General features: G+C 45.2%; 1 protein-coding gene across 9 annotated transcripts in view; it reads right to left on the reverse strand.

The window, feature by feature from the left end:
• Positions 1-27,049, reverse strand: part of PLEKHA6 (pleckstrin homology domain containing A6) — a 141,042-nt gene that overhangs the window by 75,550 nt on the left and 38,443 nt on the right. The window contains exon 2 of one of the 9 annotated variants that reach the window (XM_030221034.1): positions 20,970-21,184. The exons of 7 other annotated variants lie outside the window; for them this stretch is intronic. The gene's annotated coding sequence lies outside the window, so the exon portion shown is untranslated. Of the gene's footprint in view, positions 1-20,969; positions 21,185-23,476; positions 23,679-27,049 lie in introns of those variants that run through there. One more of the 9 variants, XM_030221035.1, reaches the window with a different exon arrangement.

A 27,049-nucleotide genomic window follows, 5' to 3' on the forward strand; every position in this document is an offset into this window, starting at 1 on the left:
ATTAATTATAGGATCTAGGTATAATTACATATGGGATCCACCAGGTGCAGTATTTAGGAATAGTCACACACTGAAATCCCATTATAGGAACAGTTACAAAAGAAAACCCTTTAGGGAGAGAGTCACACGCTGAAACCATCAGCTGCAGGATCTAGATACAGTTAAACACCTATTACTGCTTCCCATGCTACCCCCACAAGCCATAGTGGAAGAGTGAAAACCAAATCCCACTGCAGCCCCTTGTGACCTTGGTTAAGTCATTAAACTCTCCATTGCCTCAGGATTACAAGGTCTTCAGTGAATGTAACTCACCTGGAACTAAAGGTGAAAGAATAATTCAAATAAATGGAATGAGACTTCAGCTACACACAAGTTTGAAAGGATAAATCACGTTTGGTCTTTACGACTAGTCCAGTCTCTTTTCCCCTCCGACCTCCCACCCCCTTTTTATTTTCTACTTGCGGCTTGGCAGACCCAGCCTTGACTTAGCTAAAGGAGTGCTCCCAGCAGCTGGATCTATTTGCAATGGCCTCAGCCTCAGACAGGAGGAACCGCTGCAGCTGCTAAGCTCTGCCCTGTAATTCTGGGCTCTGAGCCCAGCCATGAGCGTGGGGCAGACATGGCTAGTGACTGCAAGCACATATACAATCAAGGTGGGCACCCGTGAGCATAGGAGCCAACTTTTCAAAATTATTGGAGGTGCTAAGCTGAATGGAAATAACCCTTCCCTGGACACATACAAGGAATTTTATCAATATTGGGGGTGCTCAAACACCCACAGCACCCACAGAGTCAGCTCCTATGCCCGTGAAAATCTCTGAGCATATTTTCCCCTTTTTTTTTTTTACTGTTTTATGGGTCCAATTTTCCAAACCCGGTGGGCACATGCGAAGTACCAGCGGACTTTTAGCTGTGGAGTTCACATTTGGTCCTCCAAGAGAGACTATCCCTTTGAAAATTGCCCAGGACAAAGTCCGAGATGCCATTTTACCCAGTTCCTGGCTGGAGATTCTGAAACAGTCCTGGATTTCTACTGACAACCCTACCCTGTTGCATTATGGGACTTGCACCATTGATTTCAGGCTCAGGCATCCCAAAGCAGTGTGGGATTTGTAGTGAAAGTTCAAAACCAGGACTGCCCCAAAAGTTGCAGCCTGAAACGTGGCATCACTACCACCATGTCTCTACTTCCCCAGACATAATCCGCCAGCTTTTGTTACATAAGTACATAAGTATTGCCATACTGTGAAAGACCAAAGGTCCATCAAGCCCGGCATCCTGTTTCCAACAGTGGCCAATTCAGATCACAAATACCTGGCAGAAACCCAAAGAGTACAAAACATTTTATACCGCTTACTCCAGAAATAGTGGATTTTCCCCATTTAATAACAGTCTATGGACTTTTCCTTTAGGAAGCCAGCCAAACCTTTTTTAAACTCCGCTAAGCTAACCGCCTTTACCACTCTTTTACCGGAGAAAAGAGTTGGAGATTTTCAGATGTCCTATTTATCCAAGTGAACGGCTTCTGAAAATGACCCACACTCAGTATGACTTTTGTAACACACGTGAAAATCGTTATGCTAATAGTTGTTTGAATCTAAAAGAGGGGACCTTGAAAGGAGGATTCAAAATAAGTACGTGAGAGCAGAGGCAGCGCAATAAAGAAGGGGAGAAGCAAGGAGTGAGGAGGGTCTACGTTTTATTTTGATTTATATGTCATCCACATTAAATAATCTGAACTGATTTAGAATCCAGCTTCCAGCCCTCTCCTATAGTCTGAAGTCCAATACATCCCATACAAATAAACATTCCATCGCTTAATCCCTCAATACTCACTACACAAATCTTTCTGCCTATCCGAACACTTTGCCAAAATGCAAAGCTTTCACTAGTTTCCTGGTAGAGCTGTATGGTGAGGCTTCAGTATTAGGCAGGAGTGAACACAAATGGAAATGAGAAGATTTGGGTTTCTCTCTCATGAATGCGCAGCAGAGGACAGAACTTTTCCAAAGTGGATTCAGAGTTCCTCGCACAGCCCAAACTCCAGCCCCTTGCATTCCACCTCCCAGCAGTGTCCAGGGAGTGACCTTGCACAGGCTGCCCAGATGTTTGCACTTCTGATAAATCCAAAGTATTTCTTACTACTTTGCTGTGCCTGAGTTCTCTCGCCAACATACACAAGTCATGTATCAGTACATCTGGCTCGGAAGCGCCCCAGCTGGAATCAGTCCCCGATGTGGTCCCGGATGAGATGCTACCCTTTCAGGGCTGGTGTAAGGGTACTGGATGCTCTGGGCCAAACGTCAGCCTTTCACCCTCCCCCCCCCCCCCACCTCAATTACCGTTCAGATCCCTGATTTCCCCCTCCCCCCCATGACATCCTACATTTAAATATTAAACGTTGTTTAGTGTGTGTTTTTAAATGGATTATTTGAAAATTTCTCACCCTTTCTGCAGGTAACAGGACGCACTGATGATTCTTTTGAGTTTAGTGTCTGGCTCTATTTTGCTTTGACTACAGCTGCTCTTTGCAGCCCCAGGCAAGTGCCTAGTCTTGCTTAATGGTTGGGCCAGTCCTATGTCCCCTCCAATACTCGGGGCTCAAATGTCCTAGATTTACTCCTGATGCCACTATGGAGAGGGTCCAACTCTTTCAGATTTCAGCCAATATTAAGGGAGATCTGCTGTACCCTAGTCCCATGCACGCTCCCACCCCCCCCACCCCTACACACAGACTTGGGAGCACTAGACTTTAATTCCTTGCAGGTTTACTCATGGAGGTGAATCTTCATCCTTGTGCCCCCTCCTTAGACTCAACCCCTGGGACCCCTATGAAATTCAAGAAGCATAAACATTCATAAGAACATAAGAGTAGCCATACTGGGTCAGACCAATGGTCCATCTAGCCCAGTATCCTGTTTCCCAAACAGTGGCCAAGCCAGGTCACAAGTACCTGGCAGAAACCCAAATCGTGGCAACACTCCATCCCAGGACAAGCAGTTGCTTCCCATGTCTGTCTCAATAGCACACTATGGACTTTTCCTCCAGAAATTTGTCCAAACCTTTTTAAAACTCAGATATGCTAACTGCTGTTACCGCATCCTCTGGCAAAGAGTTCCAGAGCTTAACTATTCGTTGAGTGAAAAATATATTTCCTTCTATTTGTTTTAAAAGTATTTCCTTGTAACTTCCTCAAGTGTCCCCTAGTCTTTATACTTTTGGAACAAGTAAAAAATTGATTCACTTCTACCCTTTCTGCACCACTCAGGATTTTGTAGACCTCAAATCATATCTCGCTTCATCTGTCTCTTTTCCAAGCTGAAGAGCCCTAACCTCTTTAGCCTTTCCTCATATGAGAGGAGTTTCATCCCTTTCACACATGGAATTTCCCACCTTCCCTGCCATAACAATCCTGTGAAGTGCATAGTTGGACTTCATACTTTTAAATGTCAAACTTTCCAGAAGTAATTTGTCCTGGGTTAAATATGTGCTAATGGATCTTGAAATCTGTCTGGCTGTCGGCACTTAACCTTTTGCTTTGACTGCTCTGTGGTGCCCCCCCCCCCCCCCCAGCACAGTCTGCCTACTGGTTAAGCCAGTCCTGTTCCCTCTGTTCATCACTAATATAACCTCTCTAATCATGCCAGTGGCGTAGCTATGGGTGGGCCTGGGTGGGCACAGGGCCACCCAATCTTGGCTCAGGCCCACCCAGCTGCAGCGCCACACTGCTCTCTTCCCCCCCCCCCTCCTCCACGGTGTCCCAGCATCTGCACTCCAGTCTCTGAACCCCTTCCCTCCCCGGTGTCGGTACAGGTGTCCTCGGCACCTGCAGTGATTCACTTTTTTGCTGCTTGCTCCGGCCCCGCAGGCTTCCATCTGCCACGTTCCGCCAGACGGGAAACAGGCAATGACGTCAGCGAGGGTGGAACGTGGCAGATGGAAGCCTGTGGGGCCAGTGCAAGCAGCGAGAATGAATCGCTGTACCAACATCGGGAGGGACGGAGTTCAGAGACAGGAGCGCAGATGCCAGGACGCCACAGAGGAAAGGGAGAAGATGTGGGGTAGGTGAAAAAAAAATCCCTCTTATGTTCTTAAAAAATATCTCCAGGAAGATATTTGTGGTGGGGGAGGGGAGGGAAGTGGGCATGTGTGCGTGGTAGGGCCCATCCAAAATACCAAGTCTGGATAGGCCTCTGAATCATCCTCTCACTCATAGGAGCCACCTTAGCAAAATAATTGGGGGCGCTCAATCTTTGGAGTTTAGACTATAAAGCCTCTTAGTTGTCTTTGACTGTAAGTTCTAGAGGGCAGGAACCTGTGTCCGTAAAGCACTGCTCACACCTGGTAACATTAAGCAAATGAAAACACAAATCCTGGGGCCTGCTGTTCAAACGGCGACATACGTTACTTCTGGTGGACATATAACCCCGCTATATGGGTATTTTCAGCCCTTATAGAGGCAATACGGGGTCAAAACTCAGTGTAAACTGCCCGGCACTGTCTGTAGAGTAAAAGGGAGGGGATGGCAAAATACCATCCAGACAGTAGCAATAGCCAGAGGCTCTCCGATAACTTAAATGTGCTGGATTTCTTCTCAAAGCAGCAGCAGGCATTTCTTAGGTGCCTCTGATATGATGGAGAAGGGGATGGGCAACCTTTGGTCCTCGTGGCCACAACCCAGTCAGGTTTTATTTCCCCAATGAATATGCATGAGTTCTGCCTGCATACAATGAAGGCAGTGCATGCAAATAGATCTCATGAATATTCATTGGGGGAAATCCTGAAAACCTGACTGGGGTGTGGCCACAAAGAGGACCAAGGTTGCCCCTTCCTGTAGTAGAGACAGAGTGAAGGTAAGATGAGGACAGTTTTCAAAGGAATTTGCCCCAATGACAGTTACTCATGGCTGAAATCTGCTCTCCAGTATGTGCAGGGGAAAGGGATGGGGCAGGGAGAGGCAATATACGGGGAAGGGCGCTCAGATTCCTTCCTACTGTTTGGGCTTCTCTTCTCTTGAAAATAGTGATCAGGATCTGTGCACTCGCTGAGACTCTAACGAGTGAGAAAAGGAGCTGAGTGTAACACACGTTATCTCTGTATAGTGAATGGGGTTTAAACTAACTAATTCCCTTAATATTAATTTACTGCTTCTGGATGATGTCTGGTACTGTTCAAACTTCTTCTACTAACCTATAAATGTACTCACTCTGCTGCTCCCCAGTATCTCTCCACACTCGTCCTTCCCTACACCCCTTCCCGTGCACTCCGCTCCATGGATAAATCCTTCTTATCTGTTCCCTTCTCCACTACTGCCAACTCCAGACTTCGCGCCTTCTGTCTCGCTGCACCCTACACCTGGAATAAACTTCCTGAGCCCCTACGTCTTGCCCCATCCTTGGCCACCTTTAAATCTAGACTGAAAGCCCACCTCTTTAACATTGCTTTTGACTCGTAACCACTCGCCTCCACCTACCCTCCTCTCTTCCTTCCCGTTCACATTAATTGATTTGATTTGCTTACTTTATTTTTTGTCTATTAGATTGTAAGCTCTTTGAGCAGGGACTGTGTTTCTTCTATGTTTGTGCAGCGCTGCGTACGCCTTGTAGCGCTATAGAAATGCTAAATAGTAGTAGTAGTAGTAGTAGTAGTAGTAGTACTGTCTCCATGAGGTGCCAGGGCAGTGATTCTGTGACAGATTTTCTTCCTTTCTGTCTGGGCCCTTTTAAGGGCCATCAATCTCCCATTATTAAGGTGAACTTGGGAAAATCCATAGCTTATTCCCTGGGAGGGACCTACTTGGTACTTGAGACCTGCATTGGCCACTGTTGGAAATAGGACACTGGGCCTGATGGCCCGTCAGTCTGTCCCAGTACGGCAAAGCTTCTGTACTTACATACTTGCCTAGACTCCAGTAGGCCCAGGGAACAGATTGATAACCTAAATCCTTCGCTGATAACTCATAAATTGACCCTGGTTCTCGGGATGCAAAAGCTGTAGTGGGCCCAGACTGACGTGGCTGCTTTTCCTCTTCTCGCACTGCACAGAACCTGCCTTTTGTTCAGCATGGAGTCCAACTCCCCAGATCTACCAAATAGGAAATCAGAACTGGGGATAAAGGGGTCCATTGACGAAGCATCCACCGGGACCAGACTCAACATTTGCACATCTAGGTTGATTTATTTTAACATAGCACTGTCCAAAGCAATAAAATTAAAATTACTGTAAAAACAAAAAGAAAAAAAACCTCATAACTTATAAAACATCCAAATACATAAAAGGAAGGGGAAGCGAATTGTACAACAATTCAAAATAGCTAAATGAACCGAGACAGAAGGAGGCAGGGCTAGATCTATTCTGTCCCGTGTCCAACATTGACTCAAATCATGTTACCTACATCAAATCAACCTGTGCTATCAAACGACTGGATTTAGGTCCTAGGAAGTCTCATCTCAAATCAGAAGCAAGAGAGTTCCATAGTGGAGCAGTAAACAATGAAATGCTGTATTTCGAACTAGCAAAATGTTAGCCTGTGAAAGTAGAGATCGTGAAGTCTGATACGGAACATGACTCGAATGCAAATAAGAAGGGATTCCTCAAGAAAATGCTGCATTGAAGTAACACCAGAATCTTAAACCTTGTGGGGGTCTCTTACAAAGGCTAAACGCTAGAGATGCCCATAGGAATATATGGATGACTCTATCGTTTAGCGCATGCTTATTTTTAGCATGTGCTAAAAACGCTACTGCGCCTTTGTAAGGAACCCCTAGATGAGTAACAACCAGTAACCAATGCTGCTGTCGCAACTACGGGGTAACATGACCTTAAAGAATCCTTACCACGGTATTCTAAATCGACTACAAACACTTAATTTGGTTGAACCATCCTTGTCAGCAGGATCTTGAAGGGCTGACCCACTGCTTTTTGCTCACAGTAGCAGTAGGTTTCCCAAGTCTACCTGACTAATAACGGTTTATGGGTGTTTCCTCTATGGATGTGTCCAACTCCGTTAAGTCCAGAGATGCTGCCTTGACCACATCCTCTGGCAATTGTTCACTGTCGGAAAAAATACTCCTTGGATTTGCTTTAAACGTGCTACCTGTTGGTTTCATCGTGCCCCACATTCTACTACTATTTGAAAGGATAAATAACCGATTCCATATTTCCCTGTTGAACACCACTCCTGCGTCTATCATATGCCTTCTGAATCATCTTTTCTCCAAGCTGAAGAGTTCTAACCTGTTTCACCTCTTCATAACGGAGGAGGCTCCATCCCTTTTATCATTTTTTTTGCTCTTCTCTGAATCTTTTTACATTCCACTATCAGTTGCGCCCTTCCCAGGTCTGTCATTTTCATCATGTGCTTGACTGGATAAAATGAACAGAACATTATACACCGATAGCCAGTGAGAGGGTAATTGTCCGGCCCTTAGATACTGGATATGTCTTGCATGTGCTTGCTGCTTGGTTATCTAAATTTTGTGCAGCTCACTTGGCACTGGTTATGTAAGAAGAAGCAGATATCTTGAACCTTTAGAGGTTGGTCACCCATTCAAGGAAATGCAGAATTTCCAGTGGCTATACAGAATGGTGTCTTCCAGTGTTGGCGTGATCAAGGCATTACACAACTTAAGCATGTAGTGGATGAGGAGGGCAGATTTGTACTTTTTTTTACACATTTTTGAGCACAATATCAATTGCAGGCTAAAGATTATTTTGCTTATCTTCAAGTCTGTCACTACGTCCATTCCCTTCCTCATCATGTGCTATCTGAAGATGAGGTAGAGAGAAAGGGTTGAAGAAACTTTTCTTTTACTTGTTGACAGTTGAATTCGGAAGCGTTTAAGTGCAGATCAGCCCATGTTAAATATTCAAAAAACGGGCGAACGGTTGGTCATGAGATCTGGGAGTTGAAATTAGTGGGGAAACTTTTTTTTACAGACCTTACTATCTGTTCCTCCTGTGAAGTTTGTAAATGTAGCTTTGCAAGAGCAGGTTTACAAAATCATGTTTCGGGCTTAAATATCACTTCGGCAAGTGTTAAGACTGGGCCTCGCCACTGATTACTCATTGTCTAAAATGTAGGGAAGATTTAGGTACTTTAGGATATCTTTTTCGGCCTTGTACAGCCTTCCGAGCCAACTTAAATGCCTGATCTACGCGACACAACAACACTAAAGTTCGTAATGCTCACTAAACAACTATACCGATGAACGATTCCTTCATGTGGTCCTCCCACATAAACCTTTCTTATCACAATCATAACCTTGTATTTGTTTACTCCGGAGACCACGTACACCTCTCCGGTACTATGTAAGCCACATTGAGCCTGCAAATAAGTGGGAAAATGTGGGGTACAAATGTAACAAATAATAAAATAAATAAATTCAATGGTTTTGGTCAGAGCTGTTACCAAAATCTTGGAGGTTTTTTGACACTTACCTGGTGGAAATGAAAACGGTAACAGAATTCAAACATGTGTGGGATAAGCATAAAGGAATCCTGTGCAGAAGGAATGGATCCTCAGGAGCTTAGTCAAGATCGGGAGGCGGGGCTGGTGGTTGGGAGGCGGGGATAGTGCTGGGCAGACTTGTACGGTCTGTGCCAGAGCCGGTGGTGGGAAGTGGGACTGGTGGTTGGGAGGCAGGGATAGTGCTGGGCAGACTTATACGGTCTGTGCCAGAGCCAGTGGTGGAAGGCGGGGCTGGTGGTTGGGAGGCGGGGATAGTGCTGGGCAGACTTATACGGTCTGTGCCAGAGCCAGTGGTTGGGAGGCGGGGCTGGTGGTTGGGAGGCGGGGATAGTGCTGGGCAGACTTCTATGGTCTGTGCCCTGAAGAGGACAGGTACAAATCAAAGTAGGGTATACACAAAAAGTAGCACATATGAGTTATCTTGTTGGGCAGACTGGATGGACCGTGCAGGTCTTTTTCTGCCGTCATCTACTATGTTACTATGTTATGTTTGCTGATTTTACACTTCTGCCTCGAACATTTAAGAAAAGTGCACAGATATTACTACACTGTCTGACCATATTGGCCTGTAAGACTATCTTGACTAACTGGAGATTAACAGGCACCTACAATGACCCAATGGCCTGACCTTGTATATGCTGGGATGGTTGTGGAAAGGTACAGGATGGGTAAAGCTCAACCACAGTACTGGAGGAAATTTCAACAGATTTGGGAACCTGTCTGGACGTCATTGTCACACAGAGAACGTAGCTGGCTTCTAAACTACTGAAAGGGTGGATATGTCGGGATCTTGATGTTCTATAGAGATACGCGTCTTTGACCCTGAGTCTGTAGCACCAGTAGTGACAGACTAAGGGCCTGGTTGTGTTCTCCGAGAGGGGAGTAGACTAATACAATAGAAAAAGAAAAAGATTTCTGAGCAGCTGCAATGTTACTTGTATTAGTTGTTGTTGTTGTTGAATGATGGCTTATTGTGGTTTAGTTTGGGATCTGTCTTTACGCTGTTTTTCTATTTGGATGGTTTGCCAATTAATAAACAATTTTTTTTAATAACCACAAAAACCCTGCTAACCTAACTGCTTTTACCACATTCTCTGGCAATGAATTCCAGAGTTAATTACATATTGAATGAACAAATATTTTCTGATATGTATTAAATTTACTACATTGTAGCTTCATCGCGTGTCCCCTAGTCCTAGTATTTTTGGAAAGAGTAAACAAACGATTCATGTCTACCCGTTCCACTCCACTCAGTATTTTATAGACCTCTATCATATCTCCCCCTCAGCCGTCTCTTCTCCGAGCTGAAGAGCCCTAGATGCTCCAGCCTTTCCTCATAGGATAATTCTGTAAATAAGACGGTAACATGTTATGTGTTAAATATACATGTGTGTAAATGCTGATAATCCACTTAAGGCTGTTCTGTAAATACACACATCTTCCAAAGCGCAGATGCTACAGGTGGGCATTTGCATGGGGAGATTCTGGGTAGGACTTGCTGTCACACATTACTTATTGTAGAATACATATCTCCAAGCAGGTACACTAGACCTAGGGCTGCTGTACATGCTTGCACCTAACCACATACAGGGCTGCTGATAGGGTCTCTGACACCCCCCTGTAAGCTATCAGTCGCGCCCCCCCTCCCCCTCCCAACCCAGCATCTTTCTCTCTTCTCCCGCCCCAGCTCCATTCTCTCACCCCTCCCTTGGATCAGCTCTGCCTCTAGTCAAAGGAGTTGTTTTGCATAAGGTTTAGGGTGGTGGTGTCTGTCATGTGATAAATAGAAAGGCAGCATATCAAATCCATGACCCTTTATCTATAGGCTCACTCATCTACAATTCCTTCCCCCTCCCCCCCCCCCCCCCCCCCCCCCCCCCATTCTGGCTATCTTGCATCTAGTTTATAAAGGTAACATAGGTGTCGATATGGCTCCATGACCAGGGTTCCGCACCCAACCAGTCAGGCTTTCAGGATATCCACAATGAAAGCGTATGCAAATGTATCTTATGCAGATTTATTGTGGGTATCCTGAAAAACCCCTCTGCTCTGACACAGCCTGCCAGAACGTTCCTGCACAAAGTTACACTAGAAATCAGGGTCCATATGTGTGTCTTATACATACTCACAAAATTACCAGGTCACCTAACTGATGCAACACATGTGCATAAATTACAGCAGCTTTCCAAGGCAGGGGATGATCATATTTCTTTTAAAAGCATTCACACATTTACACCTGCTATTTCATTTGCACAAACTTCCAAGCAAGTGGCTTTTCTTTAAAAGTAGCTGAACGTACATTTATTATTAATTTTTGCCTCTATGGTGAGTTTCTTGTTCAAGGGGGACAGATGCAGATCTAAACTCTAGCATAGGTTCTGGATCTTTTATGGCTCAAAAATTGGGTATAGTGGGGGGGGGGGGCAATCTTGTCTGAGGACTAAGATGGGTTTGGTAAATAGCTAGAGGGCCCAGATATTGCATCCTCCGATCATTGTAGGTCCTTGCTAAGTACTATGGGGGTTCTTTTACTAAGCAGCAGTAAGCCCAACCAGCGGCATACCAAGGGCGGGGCGGTGGGGGCGGTCCACCCCGGGTGCACGCCGCGGGAGGGGTGCAGAGAGCAGCTGCGTGCTTATCGGCTCCGCTGGTTCCCTGCTCCCTCTGCCCCGGAACAGGGGGGGTGTCATTGCACCGGGGGGGGGGGGGGGTCGTGCTGCACCCGGGGGGGGGTGCACATCGGCGATCCACCCCGGGTGACATCCGACCTAGGATCGTCACTGAGCCCAACGCGAGCTTACCACTCACTAAAACGGAAGTGTCACCAGGCTACTGCAGCAGCCTGGCGGTCATTCCCACCCCAGTGCACACCATTTCCAGTGCTAGAAAAATATTTTTATTTTTGTAGCCCTGGTGTTTACCCAGCAGACAGTGGTAAGCACTGCTCGGTTATCTCTGGGTTAATACAGGTGCTCTTACTGCCACCTCAGTGGGTGGTGGTAACTGTTCCTTCCCCCCACCTAAAATGGCCGAATGGCAAGTGCTCCACTTGCTGCACGGCCATTTCTTTAAAAAAAAAAAAAAAAGAGCCTTTTACCCGCTGAGGTAAAAGGGGACCTCAGGGTGCGTAAAAAAAACCCCTTTTGCCGCAGCTTAGTAAAAGGACCCCTATGTATTCATATGTCAAAGTAAAAATTAAAAAAAATACTTTTGGCCTGCATTATTAAAGCTTTACTACTGACTTGCTACTGCTGATTTAAAAAAAACAACCCCCCCCCCCCCCCCCCCAAACTTCTGTCTTGAGTTGATTTTCACCTCAACTTTGACCCATACTGGCAATCATTTGGACTTCTTTGGATCTTTTCTAATGTGTGGAATACATTTGGTCTGGGCTTCTAAGATGGTAGGTTTAAACAATCAACATACATTACGTAAACTTCTAACCTTTTGCAATCACTCCTTTTAGCTTGGAGATGCTGCCTGAGAGATGCACAAACCCCCAAAAATCTGTGTACTTCATGAGGACACCAAAAATAGGGGCAATAACCAGAGATATAAGAACTCATAAAGGGAGAGAGGAACACAGAGGGAAAAAGCAGGAACAGCCAACAAACTGTTTATAATGTGTGAGTCTACAGAGTTTCAGTGTGATGACCTATATGTCATCCGCAGTGAGGACAGAAGGGACTCCTTTACCCTAATTACTGGAACACATCAGTACATCAGGTGGCTCCTGAGGAAATCCTACCTGCACTGCTTGTAGAGGTTCAGCTGCCTGCGCTGAACCTCTCTCAGCAGTACAGTATGTGGGTGGGAAATCCAAAGCTTATTGCATCCTGCTTAAACCCTTGCACTGTTTTCACGTTCAGCCTCTGTAGGATAAACAGCAGTGTGGGTAGCCTGCACTTTCTTCTTTCTTTGACAGGTACATTATGATGCTTTGAGGGGGCTGTTTCCAAAGCAATTCCGAATGAAGTTGCAGGAAAGGCACTTTGTAATACGAAATCCCTCTGCTTAGTGAGATTACTGTAGCATATCTCGTGCAAACCATGCGTGTCTGAGTATTTCAATAAATCTCCAGTGGATAAAGCCTTTTCATTTGGGATTCTGACATCTCTCTTGCAATCGAACACATGGAAGCTGTTAGCTTTCCCCAGACAATGTTCCAGTGTTTATCAGGAACTGGCAGCAGATCTGCACAGCACAGTAATTTAAATGGGAGGGTCCGCTTTTTGACCCTACATGTCTTATCCCACCCTAGCAGGCTCACTGTTCCTCTCCTTCCCTCTTTCCATGCAAAGAATGAAAAGTATGTCTCTCTCAGAGGGTGTGGGGTACGGCTCTAGGACTGAGACGGATGAGAAGATATGATTCAGGTCTACAAAATTCTGAGTGGTGCAGAAGTAAATCGATTTTTTTAACTCTTTCCAAAAGTACAAAAATTAGGGGACACTGGAAGTTACATGCAAATATTTTTAACACAAATAGGAGGAAATATTTTTTCACTGAACAAATTGTTAAGCTCTGGAACTCTTTGCCAGAGGATGTGGTAACAGCGGTTAGCGTATCTGGGTTTAAAAAAGGTTTGGACAAGTTCCTGGAGGAAAAGTCCATAGTTTGCTATTGAGACAGACGTGGGGAAGCAACTCCTTGCCCCGGTATTGGTAAAATGGAATGTTGCTAATAATTGGGTTTCTGCCAGGTACTTGGCCACTGTTTGGAAACAGGATACTGGGTTAGATGGACCATTGGTCTGACCCAGTATGGCTACTCTTATGCTCTTATGAGCGGAGCAGTACATATTGGGAGAAATGGGTTCCAGACTCTTCTTGACTTTGTGTAACCTCTAGATAAGTCATTTACAGTTCATTTTTTTAACAGGATGCCTATAAAAATGTCCAAACGTGGTTTTTTTTTTTTAAATTATGTTTTATACAGACAACATAGGTGCCTAGTATAGTACAGATGCTCTCACACAAATTTAAATATAGAAAGAGACAGCAGATAAAGACCTTACGGCATATCCAGTCTGCCCATTCCATACCTTCTACTCTCCTTTCCACTCCTTCCGAGGACTTCTGTGCTTGTCCCAAGCTTCTTTGAATTGTGATTCGGTCATAGTCTCCACTGCCTCCACAGGGAGGCTGTTCCACGAATTCACCACCCTTTCCATGAAGAAGTATTTCCTAAGGTTACTTCTGAGTCTGTCCCCTTTCACCTTCATCCTATGTCCCCTCGTTCCAGAGTTTCCTTTCAATTGAAAGAAACTCGCCTCCTGTGCATTTATGCCATGGAGCTGTTTACATGTCTGAATTATATCTCCCACCTTTCTTCCAAAGTCTACATAACACAGATTGGAAACTATTATAAATCAAATTCATCCTACACCACAACTACTTCCGCTTCAATAATGACATCTATCCTGCTGTGGGCACCACAATGGCACCACCATATGCAAATCTCTTCATGGCAGAACTGGAAGAGACATCTTTGAATATATATCAGACAAAACCATTACATATTACCAGTGTATTGATGACATTGTTATGATTTGGACTAAGGGAGGAGAGACTCTCAGACAAATTTACAATCCCATCCTTCAATCACATTCAAAATACTCCACAGAAAAAGTTCACTTTCTAGACCCCATAGACCCTGGTTTCTATCAACAATGGCCATATAACAAACGTCAGTATAGAGAAAACCAACTGACTGATGCAGCCACCTTCACAGTTCCAGCTTCCACCTTTCACATGCAAAAAAGAAATCTATTTATTATACACAGCCGAGCTACACGGTACCATCGTATTTGCTCTGACCCAAGAGACGGAGATAAACAACTCAGAATTCTGACTGAATCCTTCAGACAGACAGGCTACAACCCACCCCCAAAACAATCTCCAAGAAGACTGCTGGCCTACTGCAGTACAAAGAAAATTCATCCACAGAGAAAGTGTCCCTTGTAGTGACAGACTATCCACAGCTGGAAAAACTGAGAAGAATCATAAAACATCTACAGCCGCTCCTCCAGGAGGATGAATTGCTGAAAGAGACTGCCAGCTCCACCAGCGCTGGCCTTCCGACAACCACCCAACCTGTGAAAGAAAACTTAACAAAAAGCAAGCTCCCCAAAAGAAACTGAAAAAAAGAGAACGGCGCAGATCCCTGCCATGTACCAAGCTGCAAATTGTGCCAGCACAAGTTACAGGACCCTACTGATCACATGAGAAAATGCAGTCGGCTTTCACGTTCAGATCTGAAGAAGAAGGGTTACCTTTGAAAGCTCAGTCCAATATTTTATTTATGTATTGCATTTGTATTTATTTATTTTATTACATTTGTACCCCGCGCTTTCCCACTCATGGCAGACTCAATGCGGCAGGCAATGGAGGGTTAAGTGATTTGCCCAGAGTCACAAAGAGCTGCCTGTGCCGGGAATTGAACTCAGTTCCTCAGGACCAAAGTCCACCACCCTAACCACTAGGCCACTCCTCCACTGTTGCTACTATTTGAGATTCTACATGGAATGTTGCTATTCCATGTAGAAGTCGGCCCTTGCAGATCACCAATGTGGCCAGGCAGGCTTCTGCTTCTATGAGTCTGACGTCCTGCGCAGCCTTCTACATGGAATGTTGCTAGTGGAATAGCAACATTCCATGTAGAATCTCCAATAGTAGCAACATTCCATGTAGAATCTCCAATAGTATCTATTTCATTTTTGTTACATTCGTACCCTGCACTTTCCCACTCATGGCAGGCTCAAGGCGGCTTACATGGGGCAATGGAGGGTTAAGTGACTTGCCCAGAGTCACAAGGAGCTGCCTGTGCCTGAAGTGGGAATCGAACTCAGTTCCTCAGTTCCCCAGGACCAAAGTCCACCACCCTAACCACTAGGCCACTCCTCCACTGTTGCTACTATTTGAGATTCTACATGGAATGTTGCTATTCCACTAGCCTGAAACCACTTAAATCTCCACACTAACAAATCTTTGGTAAATATAATCACGCTCTTCACAAATCCAAAGACAAGAACTATGTGTAAGCAAACAGTTCATCCAAAAAATAGCTTTCCTGTATTTTCACTTTTTGATTTTCTGTTTTTTATATATTTATTTATGTATATTTTAGGAGCCCTCGGAAGAAACCACTTAAAGGCAACTTCATTGTTTTTTGCCTAGTGGCATAGTCTCTCTTCATTGGGTCATTCCTTTGTTTGACTATTTATGAATGCTGTTGCAAACACTCACTACAAAGTGCTCAAAATATATGCGTGCTCTAAGTGCAGAATAAATGAAATGAAAACTTAAACGTAAACTTATCTTAAATTGCGCTACATAAATCTTGCTGTTGGAGTCCACTTAGGCTTCCCCTAAATTGCGCCCGACGCCGCGGGTTTCACTGCTTTCATCAGGGACTCGGGTTAGAATGGCCCGCTTTGAATTCCCAACAGTCTATGCACGCCGCTTCTCGTAGCGATCTCTGCTGTTCTTCATTGGCGCTTTTTAATGACTACACGATACCGACGCTTCGCGTCAACGTCAATTGTATCCTGTTTGCCTTTGGCTCGGTACTGCTACAAAACTGCTTCTGCACTTAGAGCACGCATATATTTTGAGCACTTTGTAGTGAGTGTTTGCAACAGCATTCATAAATAGTCAAACAAAGGAATGACCCAATGAAGAGAGACTATGCCACTAGGCAAAAAACAATGAAGTTGCCTTTAAGTGGTTTCTTCCGAGGGCTCCTAAAATATACATAAATAAATATATAAAAAACAGAAAATCAAAAAGTGAAAATACAGGAAAGCTATTTTTTGGATGAACTGTTTGCTTACACATAGTTCTTGTCTTTGGATTTGTGAAGAGCGCTATTCCACTAGCAACATTCCATGTAGAAGTCAGCCCTTGCAGATCACCAATGTGGCCGCGCAGGCTTCTGCTTCTGTGAGTCTGACGCAGGACGTCAGACTCACAGAAACAGAAGCCTGCGCAGCCTTCTACATGGAATGTTGCTAGTGGAATAGCAACATTCCATGTAGAATCTCCAATAGTAGCAACATTCCATGTAGAATCTCCAATAGTATCTATTTTATTTTTGTTACATTTTTACCCCGCGCTTTCCCACTCATGGCAGGCTCAATGCGGCTTACATGGGGCAATGGAGGGTTAAGTGACTTGCCCAGAGTCACAAGGAGCTGCCTGTGCCGGGAATCGAACTCAGTTCCTCAGTTCCCCAGGACCAAAGTCCACCACCCTAACCACTAGGCCACTCCTCCCACATTTTCCCACCTCTTTGCAGGCTCAATGTGGCTTATAATATACCATGAATAATGGAAATATATAACGAAATAGACATTTAGTATTATGGAAAGAACTTGGATAGCATGATAACGAAAACGCATGATATTAGCATAACAAGCAAGTATTATAAGACAGTACTGGATATGTATGGAGGAGTTCACATTTGTTGATCTTTGTGGTATGCCTTGTTAAAGAGATGGGTCTTCAGTAGTTTGCGGAAATTAGTTAGTTCATAGATCGTTTTTAAGTTGCGCGGCAGCGCGTTCCAGAATTGTGTACTCAAGTAGGAAAAGGTTGACGCATGCGTTAGTTTGTATTTTAGACCCTTACAGTTGGGGAAGTGAAGGTTGAGAAATGTACGGGATGATTTTTTAGCGTTCCTGGGTGGTAAGTCTATCAGGTCTGACATGTAGGCAGGGGCATCTCCATGAATAATTTTGTGAACTAGGGTACATATTTTGAACGTGATGCGTTCTTTAAGTGGGAGCCAGTGTAGCTCCCACTTTCTCTGTTTCTGTTTTATTTCTATTTAGCACCAAAGGTTTAAAAAAATTCTTGTCCTTGGACTAAGACTGTCATCTCTATTGTCTTACTGAGGAACAAAAGACGAGAAACTGGTCGACATGAAGCAGGTTGAGCCAGTGTTAACTTCTTTAAGACTGGACGAACAACTCAGAACCACATGGTTAAAGCATGGTTTAGTATCACTGGTGGGACAGGCACAGAACCTCTACGTTAACGACTGAAAATAAAGAAAATGGAAGAAGAAGATAATGAAAACACAGGGGATCTTTTCAAAGCTCTTATTTGGGGACAGCTTGTGGAAAAAGACAAAACTGAGGAGTGAAGGAGAGTGCTCAGAGTTTTAAATTGTGAGCTCTGGGAGACCAGTTCGGTCCCAGTGTCGTCGGATGACGTCACCCACTTGTGTGCCTGTCAGTCCTGTCTATGGAGAGAGTAAGTTTGCTTTATAAAAACTTCCCCCTTCCTGTCCCTGTGCCTTTTTTTCTATTCACTCACTCTGTGACTTTTGGGAGGTCATTTTGAAAATGCAGGTGAAAGTGTGGCCTATGGAGAAAGCGGAGACGGACCTATGGTCGGGTTAGGTCACAGGCAGTTCTAATGCACGTGTTCTAGCAGTTTCACGATTGTATGTGTTAGAAAAATCTGATACAAACCTCCATGGAAGTGGGTTTCCTGCAACAATAACTAACGTGAAAGCAGCCCCTCCAGAGCGAAACTCGTGGGTTACAAGTGCCCTCACTTCTAATCCCTGGCTCTGTCATATTCTGTGTGTGATCTCTGCATATGTTCCAGGGCCCCACTTCTAATCCCAGTGATCATTTTGTCCAACTGTCCAGTTTTAGGGTTGGTTGGGTTTTGTTTTGTTTTTTAATCCTATACATTGCACCCTAGGGTTTGTATTTCTGATTTCCCTCCTGTGGAAAGAGGCCAATGACTGTAACAGAAACAGGTCCAATCACCTGGGACTGAACCTGTTGAAGTCATCCATTTCACATGAATGAAATCAATTAAGAGACCATGGCCACAGCACAGTAAGTGGACATTATCCTGGAACTATATTAGATTACATATGAGTAACACATACGTACACTCACTGTCATACACAGACACACACAAACGCACACACTGCTGTTCTTTTATATTCTAGTACTCTTTACATGGCCAGCCCATCTGTTAGGCAAAACTAGGCAGTTGCCTAGGGCAGCAGTTTCTGTGGGATACCTGCAGTCAAAGCAAAACAATAGGGTTCAATGTATAGGATTAAAAACACCTGAACAAACCCTAAAACCGGACAGAAATGGCTTGAACTGTTGCACAAAACAATCCCAAACAGTCTGTGCCAGAGCTGGGATTAGATACGAGGCCCGGGACCAGCTGTCTAAGGGAGGGGGGAGGAATTAAGGGCCTGAAAGTTAACTTGGGGGGGGGGGGGGGGGGGAGAGGGTAGCAAGACTGAAAGTCCATCTAAGGTGCCCAATCTGCTTTTACCAGCCCTTTTCTAAGCTCAGGGAGACAGGGCATGGAGGTGCCCATCACGGCTGCCCCTGTGCTTTCCCCAGACTCCTGCAGCTCCAGCCTGCACCGCCCTGTGTGTACCTTGCCGTTCCATGTAGGGCTCAGAGTGACGAAGCTGCTGCGCCCTGTTCAGTACCTGATCAGACTAGGAAAGTAAACAGGCCAGCCACCACCAAGGAAGGGGCGGGCCTGCTACATTCAAAAGTAAGGTTGCATCTCCTCCTCTTCCTACAGGCTCTACACCTGGCTGAGGGAAGGTATGTCAGCCCATGAAAGGAAAGAACAAACCCAATTAGCCACAGAAAAATGATCAAAGGAGTGAGCATATACCTATAGACGGGGCTGGGGAGGGGAGTGTATGCAGGCTGCTGGGCATACGTGTTATCTGACACTATACAGTTTCCTTGGCATCTACACACGTGACCTGGCTGACACCAGAAGGCAGCCGTGCAGTGCGTGGCACTTGGAGACTCATTGGTGACCGGTTGACAGACAGACAGGTCACACCAGGGCTACAGTCTTTGCAAGGCTCTTTCAGGAAGTAGAAATTTTTGAAAGCTTCCTGGTTACCCCAATCAATCCCTGCTGTACATTTTGTGATTTTTGTTTGCATTTATGTTTAGCTTGTGAGTTTATATTTTGATTACAATTTGCAGTTTCACTTGCTGATTGCAATCTGCACTGGGTCTTATGAAATCATGTGGAATATAAAAGCCGAAATTAAGTTAAATTATATGAGCACTGTGCCAACCCTTGCATTGCCCTGCCCATCACGCCAGCTTCCTGTGTACACTTTGAGAGCAGCAAAGCTGCAAGTCCAGCCTGGATTCTGTTGCCATCAGAAGAACCTTTCACCCTCCGGAGTTACTGAAGGTGTGGGCAACCGGACATTCTCTTCCAACACACATTTTAAAATCATTCTGGATTTTCTGTAACTACAAAGTCCAGAATGCCTTGAGCACACCAGCATCTGACTTCCATGAGCACCCTGTCCCTGCCCTATGTACACAAGTCTCATGGGCGACACAGGAGCAACTCCCCAGTAGTCTGTATCCCAACAGGGACAGGTGGGCACCATTCACTCCACACACCGGAAACATAAACACAGCATGGTCAGCTGAAGACCAGATCCTCATCGGAACCCCACACAGGTATCATAATGTCACAAGCAAAGCATCAATACGGCACATAGAAACCTGACGGCAGATAAAGGCCAAATGACCCATCCTCTGTAACCCCTAATTCTTCCTGTTCCTAAGTGATCCCACATGCTTATCCCATGCCTTTTTAAATTCTGGAACAGTCCTCGACTCCACCACCTGCACCACAGCCACTGCAGCATCGATCTCCTGATGGAACCCGGCACTAATGGACTCCAAATCTGACCACAAGGGAAGAGGAAGACCAGAGCTGGGAATTGAACTCACGTGCCCCTCTCCACTTAGACACCAGGCTGGCTAAAAGAAGCTCACCTTCTATTTCAAATAAACACACAAAATAAGAAACGATATCTCTTTAAGATGGAAAGAGACGGGCGCATATTCGGAAGCCTGGACTAGTCCTGGATTTCAGGGCCACTCTGTTAAAGCTAAAACCAAAAATCAACAATCTGACAAGGTTGTGCTTTTTATTCTCTCAGGGAACAACACAATAAAGCTGGTGCCCAAGGACAGATTGACATCATCTGAGACCCTCAGAATGACAGAGGGGTGGAGGAGGCAGGGAAGGGAGAGGAAGAAAACCCAGAAAGTAGAGACCATGTGAAAGGGGGGGGGGGGGGGGAGAGAGGGAGCGCAGAGGACCAGCGCCAGAGAATAGAAGTGATTTTCAGGTGATGCTTCCTTCACAGAGAAAGAACTGCAAACTCACTTTAGCATTTTAGAAAGAATTGCCAGTTCCTTCATAGTTCCAAGCAGATTCTGTGCTTCCTCTCACCAAGATGTAATAAAACAATGATTTCCCTCCCAAGTTCAGTTTCAATAATAACTGAAACTGGGCCCAACATCTAGATCCATGCGTGGGGGGGGGGGGGGGCTCCTCTCTATGAAGTCTTAGCATATCTTACCGTGTGCCCACTGCACATGCGACCTAGGCAATGCCCAGCTCTTAGACACAGGCAACACATGTGGACAGGGACAGACCAAGACACCTGGATTTACCTTTCACTGCAGGCGTGCTATCCGTGCAAGCGTGGACAGGAGAGGCAGTCCCCATGCAGACTTACAGGTCCTTTGTCATCGGCATTGATGCTGGGGGAGAGGGGCTGAGCTGGGACCCAAATCCTGAGTGCTTCAGATCAATCCAGCAGTCTACGGCTCTGGGGAATGAGGTACAAAACTCCCTCTGGGCTGGAGAATGTGTCCAGATACAAACACTGAGCAGTAAAAAGCTGATAAGCCAAGAGTGAAATGTGAAACGCAGGTTGGCTGACACTTAACCACAGACACCCCCCTCCCTCCCTCCCTCCCTCCTTCTCTCCACCCTGCATTCCTCTAACTACCAGGAGGAAGCCCTCTGCTGTCAGTGCGCTGAAAAAAACAGTAGTGAAGCCCAGCCCAAGGGACCACGGGGTGATCACGGAACCAGAACCCCACCATGCTCACTGCAGCTCTCCCAGGAGCCAGAGAAGATGTGCAGTGATAACAGCTGCATCCCAGCCTGTTTTCATCTAGACTCCAGTATCTGAAAGAGCTGTGGCCACCAGGTAGAGCAAAGCACAGGAGTATCTGAATTATAATGCCAGGGTAACAGTTTTGCAAAGAGCAGCGCTGGAAAAAGAGGGTCATTTGACCAGGTCAAGGCTTAGGTAGGAGGAAAGCAGTGGACATACAGCCTCAGGCTCTGTTCCTTTGCCAACAGGCTGAGCGGGTTCATGATTTGCCTTCATGTAAACACTCTTGGATTTGCAACGCATATTCACATATTACCACAAGAGAAATTACGTGCATACATTGAGAATATAATGTCTGTGCATAACTTTCCAGGTGAGTAAATTCAAAGCAAACCTATGAAACGCACTTTCCCTCTGAAAACGTGACAATCTACATGGATGTCGGCACAAAATGCCCCTGAATGTGACTAACGGGGCAGTTCTAGACCTATAATAAAGCCTTGAAAACTACGAACGACCACCTAAACTTCCGGAAAACACTAAAAACTAACCTGTTTAAAAGGCATACCCTACCGATCCACCATAAATGCCTGATCTCTGCAACACAACAAAACTAAAGTACGTAATGGACATAACACAACTTCCGTTGTACGATTCCCTAGTGTGGCTGGGCCACATGAACTTTATCTTACCACAACATCACTTTGTATTTGTTTACACTGGAGTCTAACGCCTCTCCGGTACTATGTAAGCCACATTGAGCCTACAAATAGGTGGGAAAATGTGGGATACAAATGTAACAAATAAATAAAATAATATTACAGAATACTGTCATGCCTAATCGCTAGTGTATACAAGCAAGAGGCCACTCACATGGAAGGGGCAACGGGTGAGGCTGAGATGACCAATACTGTAAGAGACGTGTGTCCCTGCCGCACTGACGTGACTGCAGTTACGCCGTGTAAATGCAGGATGCGTCGATACAGCATTACGTTAATATTCTATAATGGGCTGCTGTTATAGTCCAGACTCTCACCATACGTCCTCGGGGGACCTAAATGAAGGTGCCCATAAGTGTAAAACGAGAAATAATTGAACGGCGGCTGAAGCCGACACAGTCTTTCCCCGGATAAGAGAGGATATAGTCGGAGTGCGAGATGAAGAGGTGATGGACAGTGTAGCAGGGCTGAAGCTGTTAATCTCAGGGGATTTGTACACAGAGATGGGGTGAAGGTAGTGCCTAGCTTGGCACACTCTTCTTGCCAAGCCCTTGCCATGACTCTGGCACTGTACGTCTGCAGCTGGTAAGTGAAAGTGGAGGTCGGGTGCACAGGGAGGGCACTGACTGGACAGCTGGCGCTGGACGTCCCAGATGGCCTGTGCCCATGCAGAAGAAGCATGATGGGAGGGGTTTAGCTTGCTCACCAGGGGCTCTTGTGCTGCTGTCGGAGTTAGACCAGTGGGGAAAGCTTTTATACGAAAGAGAGAAGCTGGGCACCGGGCCTGTGGTTACCTAGAAACTAGTGGCAAGATATTAAACAAAAAAACTCAGTTAGTCTCCTGAGCCCCTCTCTCAGCACAGACACACTTTCTCTCTCCCCATGCTACTGCTCTGAACCCTCTCATCGCTCTCCTCCAGGTGCGGCTGGACTTCCCCACATACTTCCACCTTTTCTGCAGTAAATTTATTTTCCTGGAGCTGTACATACAGAGAAGCTCTTGGGAATGTCCTAAACCTATAAGCAGCTCCTCTGTCTTATCTACCTTTACATCACAGTCCCGCAAGCAGTGATGTCTGGTGTGTGGGGAGAGGAATTAGGCCGTGGTGGGAAAGGAGAGGGGTATGAGTGCCATGAGTTCAGTTGCTGGGGAAAAATGAGATGCGGTGGGGGGGGGGGGGGGGGGGGGGAATGAAACCTTGGCTTGGTCCGTGCCCAATGCCCTCGCTGACCAACCTCTGAGCTACTATGTGTACTCAGCTGGTGCCCCCACTTTTCCCTGCCCTTATGCCCGTCTGTCTCTAGGACTCAGGATCCCTCTTTGTCCCTTACTTACATGTCTTTCCAGATTACATCTGGGCCATTCCTAGAATCTCCTGTTTGTCTTGACTAGATCGTAAGCTCCTGGACCAGGGGCCGCCTCGTCCATGCGTCTGTATTTTAGGAATGGTTTCTGCAGTGTGGACCCAGCTTGGGCCCTTCTCAAACACCACCTTGTCCTATAATTACTGTCTTCTCACTTCTGGCAGTTACAGGCAGCAAATTCAGTGCTAGAAAACAGAATAACAGCTGTCATGATGGTGCCAAAACAATAATGAGAAATGATGATAGGCCAATGTCTGGTGTCAGTAGCTGGGCCTCAGGTGGTATCCTATGGGTTGCTCTCTGTAGTCTATAGAGAATGGTGGAAGGGGTGGGGTGGGGTGGGGTGGGGGGGATGTTGATGGACCTAGTGCTGTCCTGAGAACATGTTCGTACTATCCAGACACTTCATCAGCAAATCAGCTGCCTGTATCTCTCATCTATCCACAGGATACAGCAGAAGTCCCCAAATGGGATCATGAAACCAGCATTTGAATGCCTCATAGGAGGTCACTGTGTAGCTGCATGATTTGGGGTCACAGCTGCTGAGCAGCACTGGAACAGAGCATCCAAGGGGCCTGCAGGGAGCCTCAGGGGCTGCAGCTTGAAATACTGCCTTTCTGTGGGTACAATCAAAGCAATTTACATGCAGGTACTTATTTTGTACCCGGGACAACAGCGGGTTTAGTGGGTTTTCAGCCCATTGCACCACTAACCACCAGGCTAGTCTTACCCTCTTCCCTTTGAGGGTCCAGGAAGTGATCGTAGCATTGCCACTAAACAAGGGGTGGGCAACCTCTGTTCTCAAAGGCCAGAACCCAGTCAGGTTCTCAGGATCTCCCCAATAAATATGCATCACTATAACTCAAAACCACGGGGTTACAGCCACTTTTAACAACTATGAAATTCTATAGTCTCTAATATTAATTGTTGATATAATTAACTTACTACATTACTAAAATACTTTATACATACAAAATGATTTAAAAATCGCTCTCTCAAAACCATTGCATAACATTACATACATCGATAAAACACCCCTGAAAATTTCTGAGACTTTACATCTACCATTCTTACTTCAATCCTATTAACTACATCAATTACTATTGCCCAGCTCAAGAGTAAGTTTACTGTACCTGAGGTGATAAAACCTTAAACCTTAACACATTACTATATAACCACCTCTCAGAACGAGGAGATTGACTACAGCATAAGCTACCCTATAAGGTTCTCTACAGCTATAATTTAAAGCTCCATATTCAAAGTAGATATTCCGTTGTAAATTCTGTGCTCTCAATCAGTTGTTTCAAAGTCTCTGCTCAGTTCTTTTCCACACACGGAAGGCAAAAAAGGAGCTCTAAATCTCAATATATTGAATTCTTAGCCCAGAAAAATTATGCAAGTCGAAACTTCCACTCTTGTTCCTGGTGGACTTATGAAAACTCTAACAGAGCCATGTTATGGCACTGCCCTACTGACATCAAACATATGTTTGAGACCTTATCACTTGGTCTCTACATGGACCATGTTTCGCCTGGCTTCTTCAGGAGACCAAATCCGTCTGCCATAGTAAGACAGGTAATCCTCAGGCTGCTCAGTGATTTTTTAAAACTGTGTGTTTGTGTGTCCAATAAAGTATAAAGCATTTAGTATGGATAAGTGTTTTAGTAATATAGTAAGTTAATTATATAAACAATTAATATTAGAGAACGAATATGCATGAGATCTAATGTAAACACTACCTCCACTGTATGCAAATAGATCTCATGCATATTCATTGGGGAAATTCTGAAAAACCAACTGGGTTAGAATGTAAGACCATAAGAACAGCCATACTGGGTCAGACCAATGGTCCATCTAGCCCAGTATCCTGTTTTCCAAACCGTGGCCAAGCCAGGTCACAAGTACCTGGCAGAAACTCAAAGAATAGCAACATTCCAGAACCTCAAAGAGTAACAAGATTCCGGAATCCCCATGAATAGCAAGATTCCATGCAGAATCTCAAAGAGTAGCAATATTCCATGTAGAACCCCAAAGAATAGCAAGATTCTGGAATTCGAGTGACAAGATTCCATGCAGAATCTCAAAGAGTAGCAACATTCCATGTAGAACCCCAAAGAATAGCAAGATTCTGGAATCCGAGTGACAAGATTCCAAGCAGAATCTCAGAGTAGCAACATTCCATACTACAAATCTCAGGGCAAACAGTTGTTTCCCATGTCTGTCTCAATAGCAGACTATGGACTTGTCCTCCAGGAACTTATCCAAACCTTTTTTAAAACCAGATACACTACCTGCTGATACTACATCTTCCAGCAAAGAATGCCAGAGCTTATCTATTTGTTGAGTGACCAAGGTTGCCCACCCCTTCACTAAATGTTGCTACCCATGGTCCTGTCCGGGGGGGGGGGGGGGGGGGTGAGGTTTTAACAGGGGAATAAGAACTCAGATTGAGATTTAAATTCCAATACCAAATCCTGAGGAGCGCTGCTGTGACATCACAGTGCCTGTAAATGATGTGGACTCATCTTACTTAAGAATAAATAAAAGTCCAGATAAGGTACTGAAATTATAAATAAAAGGAATTTCTGTTACCTGAAGCGTGAAGAGGGGCCTCGGTCTCCTTCTACTCTCACTCTGCAATCAGCGGGTTAACTCTGTCCTCACTACAGATTTGCACCAGGTATGAAATTGGACAGACCAGATGGGGATGTGTCATTTTCTTGGTAGACAGACAGAAAAGTTTAGGCTGTAATACCCAACTTCTGATGATCACATCTGCTTTCACACATCAGGAGCAAAGGGCTGATTAGTGGGTTAGACAAAAAGGCAGGAATCGGCCTGAAGGAGGCAAAACCACAGGGACTAAGACAGCTCTTCCTCACACCCACACATCTGTGAAGACCTCAATGTGAACTCACAGACACAAACATCAGTAGATGTAGGGACACTGGCAAGAATGCAAATGCAGACACGTGTAGATAAACAGAGATACACAGCGAGCTTATAATCTAACTTTGGGGTCCTTTGACTCTTTGCTTACAGCACCTTTAAAATTACTTCCTGGTAAGTATGAAATCAGCACATGCTGTGTACAAAAAAAAGGGGGTTTTGTGCGGAGGGGACGTGTCTAGGTGCAGAGAACACACATTTCTGCACTAATCGGCGCAGTATTAACACATGGGCCCTTAATGCAGGGGTTCCCAAAGCTGTCCTGGAGGAACCCCAGCCAGTCAGGTTTTCAGGACATCCGCAATGACTATGCATGAGCTCCATCTGCATAGTCAAGAGCCAGTGTATGCAAACAGATCTTATGAATATTCATCGTGGATATCCTGAAAATCTGCCTTACCACCAGTACATGCTATCAAAGTCATTTTTAATGATCAGGTGCTAATGCAGCATGCCAAAAAAGGAAAATGGGCTTAGCATGCGGGGAAAACCCACCTAAAGGCACGCTAAGGCCACTTTCTCCCACCCCTTTGAGAGCCATGTTCCTATCATTATGCTCAAAATGTCACTAAATTCTGAAATTTAGAAGCATGAG

Source organism: Microcaecilia unicolor, chromosome 12 (genome assembly GCF_901765095.1).
Source record: "Microcaecilia unicolor chromosome 12, aMicUni1.1, whole genome shotgun sequence".
Classification (NCBI taxonomy): domain Eukaryota; kingdom Metazoa; phylum Chordata; class Amphibia; order Gymnophiona; family Siphonopidae; genus Microcaecilia; species Microcaecilia unicolor.